The sequence below is a fragment of the Palaemon carinicauda genome, chromosome 12, assembly GCF_036898095.1.
Source record: "Palaemon carinicauda isolate YSFRI2023 chromosome 12, ASM3689809v2, whole genome shotgun sequence".
Classification (NCBI taxonomy): Eukaryota; Metazoa; Arthropoda; class Malacostraca; order Decapoda; family Palaemonidae; genus Palaemon; species Palaemon carinicauda.
The window spans coordinates 133,095,000-133,102,499 of record NC_090736.1 but is presented as its reverse complement, the minus strand read 5'-3'; the positions used below and the strand labels follow the sequence as shown (position 1 = coordinate 133,102,499).

General features: G+C 35.7%; 1 protein-coding gene across 1 annotated transcript in view; it reads right to left on the bottom strand.

Annotated features, from left to right (window-relative positions):
* Positions 1 to 7,500, bottom strand: part of LOC137651058 (uncharacterized) — a 50,537-nt gene that overhangs the window by 698 nt on the left and 42,339 nt on the right. The gene's annotated exons all lie outside the window — the stretch shown is intronic.

Here is a 7,500-nt window from a genome sequence, read left to right as displayed (position 1 = left end):
CCCAAGTGTACCCTCAAGCAAAAGAACTCTAACCCAAGACAGTGGAAGATAGATATATATATATATATATATATATATATATATATATATATATATATATATATATATATATATAATCTGTATGCATATATATAAATATATATATATATATATATATATATATATATATATATATATATATATATATATATATATATATATATATATATATATACAGTCAGACCCTGCACATAGGGGAGATCCTCCCACCTTCGTGAATGACCTCTAGCGGTTTCGACGCGTCCCACAAAAGACACAAAGTAATAATTCCTCTTAAAAGGTTCCCCAATGAACTCATGAAGAGTAACAGCATCTCCCCTCAATCTTCTGCCCTTCCTTCTTCTCCTTGTCTTGAGCTTCTCAGATAAATGAGTCACAGACGATAATGAAATTTGGAATCGATTCCGGTGGGAATATGCTGAGACGCCGCTACCCCGAAGTGGAGGTAATTATTCAGAGATGGTGGAAATTGAGAATTGGTTATTCAGAGGTGGTCGAAAATGGGAATTGGTTCGGTGGGAATGATTCTAATTATTCCTGTGTCATTCCAGAAAAGGAAAAAAAAAAGTTCATTCCTATCGGCTGAGGAGACGAAAATAATAATTATTATAATTATTATTATTAAAATTATTATTATTATTATTATTATCATTATTATTATTACTAGGTAAGCTACAACCCAGGTTGGAAAAGCTGGATGCTATAAACCCAGTGGCTCCAACAGGGAAAAATAGGCCTCTGAGGAATGGAAAAAAGGAAAAATAAAGTATTTTAAGAACAGTAACAATATTACAATAAAAAATATTTCCTATATAAACTATAAAAAACTTTAAAAAACAAGAGGAAGAGAAATTAGATAGAATACTGTGCCCGAATGTACCTCCGAGTAAGAGAACTCGAACCTAAGACAGCGGAAGACCACGGTACAGGGGCTATGGCACTACCCAAGACCAGAGAACAATGGTTTGATTTTGAAGTGTCCTCCAAGAAGAGCTACTTACCACATAACTAGAGGGTTTTTAAACCCTTAAAGTAAACATTCTTGTTATGGAGGTTACAGGTACAGTAATTAAGAACTGTAAATCAGTAGTATACTATGTACTTACTACAGCAGATTTCTGTAACATTTTCCCTATTCGATGCTTAGTAAGGATTATTGGTCTGATGTTTGTAGATATAGAAGTGGAAGATTTAATTCAATCGTAAAGATATATATATATATATATATATATATATATATAATATATATATATATATGTGTGTGTGTGTGTGTGTGTATATGTATATATGTATATATATATATATATATATATATATATATATATATATATATATATATATATATATCTTTACGAGTGAATTAAATCTTCATTCACTCGTAAAGATATATATATATATATATATATATATATATATATATATATATATATATATATATATAAATATAAATAAATATATATATATACATATATATAAATATATATATATACATATATATGTATATATATATATACATATATATATATATATATTATTATTATTATTATTATTATTATTATTATTAAATGCTAAGCTACAACCCTAGTTGGAAAAGCAGGATGCTATAAGCCCAGGGGCCCCAACAGGGAAAATAGCTCAGTGAGGAAAGGAAACAAGGAAAAATAAAATATTTTAAGAATAGTAACATTTAAATAAATATTTCCTACATAAACAATAAAAACTTCAACAAAACAAGAGAAAGAGAAACTAGATACAACAGTGTGCCTGAGTGTACCCTCAAGCAAGAGAACTCTAACCCAAGACAGTGGAAGGCCATGGTACAGAGGCTATAGCACTACCAAAGACTAGAGAACAATGGTTTGATTTTGGAGTGTCCTTCTCCTAGAAGAGCTGCTTACCATAGCTAAAGAGTCTTTTCTACCCTTACCAAGAGGAAAGTAGCCACTGAACAATTACATTACCGTAGTTAACCCCTGGGGTGAAGAAGAATTGTTTAGTAATCTCAGTGTTGTCAGGTGTATGAGGACAGAGGAGAATCTGTAGAGAATAGGCCAGACTATTCGGTGTCTGTGTAGGCAAAGGGAAAGAACCGTAACCAGAGAGATGGATCCAATATGGTACTGTCTGGCCAGTCAAAGGACCCCCTAACTCTCTAGCGGTAGTATCTCAACGGGCGGCTGGTGCCCTGGCCAACCTACTACCTATATATATATATATACATACACATACACAGTATACATACAATGCGTATCTAACTTAGACAGTTCACTCTCTATTAGGCAATCCATTAAGATAATGGCTCGATCGCTTTTACGTGATATTGCTTCGCGTATTCCAGTCGATTCGAAGAGCTCTCCGCCTTCCTCGTTTCTCATAGAATGAGGGGGGGGGGCTTTGGGGTAGGGGGGTTTGGGGTAGGGGGGATTGGAAATAGATGATTTACCTCCATTTCAGTAGGGAGGGGGGTTGATTGTGGGGGGGGGGAATTGAATCAAAGAGCAAATCAGGACTCGAAGTGGAAAAAGAAAAATGGGGGAATTAAATGTCATTGACATATGCTGATTCAGCTTTGTGGTCGTATGAGAATGAGCGCTTGGATTTATTCAGTTTTATCTGGGGATAATGACTGTTTGTGTGCAAGAAGGTAAACATCTGTACATACAAACACATACACAAACACATATTTATCAATAAATTTATATATACTGTATATAAGTATGTATATATATATATATATATATACAAGTATATATATATATATATATATATATATATATATATATATATATATATTATAATAGTTAATTTGTTCTCATCACTTATTTATTTCCTTATTTCGTTTCCTCACTGGGCTATTTTTTCCTATTGGAGCCCTTGGGCTTATAGCATCTTTCTTTCCCAACTAGGGTTGTAGCTTGGCTAGTAATAATATATATATATATATATATATATATATATATATATATATATATATATATATATATATTTCTTTACTGTCGTTTCATGAAACGTCTTAGAATTTATTTCTTGAAAGTTTTAACTATTTCTTACAGGCTATCCGGCCTTTAAATACCAGCCTGCACTTGATAATTCGCTTCCATACTTTAGTTACTAAACTGTAATCCCATTTCAAGTTACAGGATGCTATAATCGCAAGGGCTACAAAGGGGAAAACCGCCCAGTGAGGAAATATAATAAGTAAACATAGAATAGTATGCCCGAATGTACCCTCAAGCAAGAGAACTCTAACCCAAGACAGCGGAAGACCCTGGTACAGAGGCTATGGCACTCCTGAAGACTAGACTTTCCATTTATAACAAGTGGGTCTGCCCCATTAAATATAGGCTTATCATTCCTTAGTGGGTTTCATTTCCCCTCTTTTCACCGGTCCTATTCCTACTCGCTTAATTTCGTAGAGAAATTGGACCTCTAACATTAAATCAAATGTTGAAATTAAAGATCTAATTTGTTTCAAATGAGGACTTGTTCTCTTATTCATCTGTTGTTTACTAATATTCTGTAATTTATTTGTTTACTTGTTGTTGTCGTTGTTTTATTACGCTTTGGGTTTTCTAATCTTTGCAATAAAGCCTTAGATTTTTTCCATTGCAATAAAATCAATACCGTTAAAGGTAACAATATTAAGTCTGCAAAATATTTTTAAAATAAAACATCATTGTTTTCAAACGTTACTGAACATTGACTTTATTATAGTACATTTGCAAGTAATAAGGCAAAGTTAACAAAAAATAAAAAAAAACTTTAATCTATGTCCGATGACATTTCAAGTATCATTATTACTAATTATTACTAAGAGACTAAAGTAGATATTCTTCAAATTTAACTCTAGAGGATGTTTTCGCCCTTGTTTGCCTGTTTATCCATTGGTTTCTTTGTCTCCTTGTTTGTGAACAACTTCCTGGACACAATTTTACTCATAGAGCAGTGAAACTTTCAAGGATTAATTGATATGTTGTGACGTGGAAGTGATTCAATTTTGAAAGTCCTAGGTCAAAGGTCGAGGTCAAAATCGAGAAAAAGGTCGAGTGATTCAACCCTAACCTTAACCTTAAGTCCGCTCAAAGAGTAGTGAAACTTTCAGGGATCAATTATCACGATGAGAGGTGGAAGTGATTCAATTTTGAAAGTCCTAGGTCAAAGGTCGAGGTCAAAATCGAGGAAAAGGTCGAGTGATTTAAAGGTCGAGTGATTTAACCCTAACCTTAACCTTAAGTCCGCTCAAAGAGTAGTGAAACTTTCAGGGATCAATTATCACGATGAGAGGTGGAAGTGATTCAATTTTGAAAGTCCTAGGTCAAAGGTCGAGGTCAAAATCAAGGAAAAGGTCGAGTGATTTAAAGGTCGAGTGATTTAACCCTAACCTTAACCTTAAGTCCGCTCAAAGAGTAGTGAAACTTTCAGGGATCAATTATCACGATGAAAGGTGGAAGTGATTCAATTTTGAAAGTCCTAGGTCAAAGGTCAAGGTCAAAATCGAGGAAAAGGTCATCTAACCTAGCCTTAACCCAAAGTTAGCACATGGTTGTCACACAGAGTTCAAATACGCCTAAAATCTAAATTGATTCTGGGAAAGGCAAGCTCGTTTCGAGAATTAAGCTGTCATGGCGGATGTCTACATTCTCAGAATGCTTTTCTACTGTAGTCTGTAGTTATCATTATTACTAGCTAAGCTACAACCATAGTATGAAAACCAGGAGGCTATAAGCCCAGGGGCTCCAACAGGGAAAATACTCCCAGCGAGGAAAGGAAATAGAGAAACAGACAGAATAGCGTGACTGAGTGTCCCCTCAAACAAGATTGATGACGTAACAGTGGTGTCTTATACATAAGTAATATGGTAGCTCCACAAAGAGGAACTCTTACGCCATTGATGGCGTAGAGATGAAATTTTGTACAGTAATACTCCAGATAGCAAGGTTGGTAGCGTCGCGGATCTCAATTATAGAGGTCCCGAGTTCGGTCCCCGCCTGGGTCGCGAATACCGTGAGACCTTCTACCGGGGGGTACTCCCAGGGTAGGCGCCTGGGGGGGGGGAGGTTAGAGGGGACTAGTGATAGTCCCTACTGGCTAATGGTCGCCCGAGGAGGACGATGTAAATCGTCTCTGTGGAGACCTAAAACCCACAACTTTATCTTTTTTAATGAAGAACTATGTTTCTTTCACAATGGGGAGCGGCGTCAATGACCTTAGATGTCAGGATGCCAGAAAACTTTCAATCAATCAATTAATCACAGTGGGGAAGTTTTTCTACAAAACTGATGGAGAAAGTGGAATCTATTCTTCAAAGTATTATCTAATGATTTAATGATATATATATGTGACTACAGTCTTTTTCCGGGCACCAAATACCCGTCATTTACGACAGGAAGCTTTTTTTTTTTTTTTTTTTAATCTGTGGTCCTCTTCAATTTCCTGTTTATTGAATTTGTATCGACAGCTGTTTCAAAGATAAACACATACAGAAGAGAGAGAGAGAGAGAGAGAGAGAGAGAGAGAGAGAGAGAGAGAGAGAGAGAGAGAGAATTCTTGATTTTTGGTTTGCAGAATACATCTCAATACGGAGAGAGAGAGAGAGAGAGAGAGAGAGAGAGAGAGAGAGAGAGAGAGAGAGAGAGAGAGAGGAGAGAGAACTACAAATCCTTTGTCAGTTTCCCATGAAATCTCCGACCATAGATTCAAGACGAAAAATCAAATGAAAAATCATCATCATTATAATCTCCTCCTACGAATATTGACGCAAAGGGCATCGGTTAGATTTCGCCAGTCGTCTCTATCTTGAGCTTTTAAATCAATACTTCTCCATTCATCATCTCCTACTTCCCGCTTCAATGTCCTCAGCCATGTAGGCCTGGTCCTTCCAACTCCTTTAGTCGTACCTATAGTAGCGGGAGAAGGAGTAGCCATAGCCAGGTAGAGGGGGTGCTTGTGCGTGTGTGTGCATATCTATCTAAATATTTAGCCATCATTTTTGACGGGGTACGTACACTAAAACATCAATATTAGAAAGACGACACGAGTCAGAATTCAAAAGAAGAGCAATATAAAGAAAATATCCTGATAATATTTCTCAGACTAATTCATCTTCACATGTACAATCAAGCCACGAAGTTTGAATTACAAAATAAAACATAATTCAATTTAACCTCAGCTTCCCCCCCCCCCCCTACCCACCCCCAAAGCTGCTACCACAAGTCTAACCGCCGAAAAATAGACTTCTCATGAAAGATGGAACCTGCAAAAGCCTTGATTGGATCTCGCAAACTGTAAGTTCAGAATAAATAGTTTGGAAAAGACGAGGAAATCAATGGTGAATTCGATCTTAATTAAACTTCAAGAAAGATTGAATAGAAACGCACTGACTGACTTGATTGACTGATTGACTGACTGATTGACTGACTAATAGACTGATTGATTGACTGGCTGGTTGACTGACTAATTGACTGATTGATTGACTGGCTGATGGACTGACTAATTGACTGGCTGGTTGACTGCCTGATTGCCTGACTAATTGACTGAATGATTGACTGACTATTTGACTGACTGATGGACTGACTAATTTAGTGAATGATTGACTGAATAATTGACTGCCTGATTGACTGACTAGTTGACTGACTGATGGACTGACTAATTGACTGGCTGGTTGACTGACTGATTAACTGACTGATTGACTGACTGATGGACTGACTAATTGACTGACTGATTGACTGGCTGATTGACTGAATGATTGACAGACTAATTGACTGATTGATTGACTGGCTGATTGACTGACTAATTGACTGAATAATTGACTGTCTGATGGACTGACTAATTGACTGACTAATTGACTGAATGGCTGACTAATTAACTGAATGATTAACTGACTAATTGACTGACTGGTGGACTGTCTAATTGACTGACTAATTGACTGAATGATTGACTGACCGATTGAGTGCCTCATTGACTGACTAACTGACTGCCTGATTGACTGACTAATTGACTGAATGATTAACTGACTATTTGACTGACTGATGGACTGACTAATTGACTGACTAATGGACTGACTGATAGACTGATTAATTAACTGGCTAATTGATTGCCTGATTGACTGACTAATTAATTGAATTATTGACTGACTAATTGACTGAATGATTAACTGACTGACTGACTGACTGACTGACAGTACTAATCAACTAAGTAACTTAAATGGTAGCATACGTGTAAAATATGGTGGCTGAAATTCCGATGAATTGTTATACTAATATGATGTTTACAAATAAGGTGTAAACAGGATAAAGAAATGAGACAGCATTTATAATAAAGATCAAGTGTTATATATATATATATATATATATATATATATATATATATATATATATATATATATAAAAAGAAAGAATAGACATTTCTCTTTTTCTATACCCGCACTGATCACCTGTTCAATCCCCAGGGATATGGCAAGAT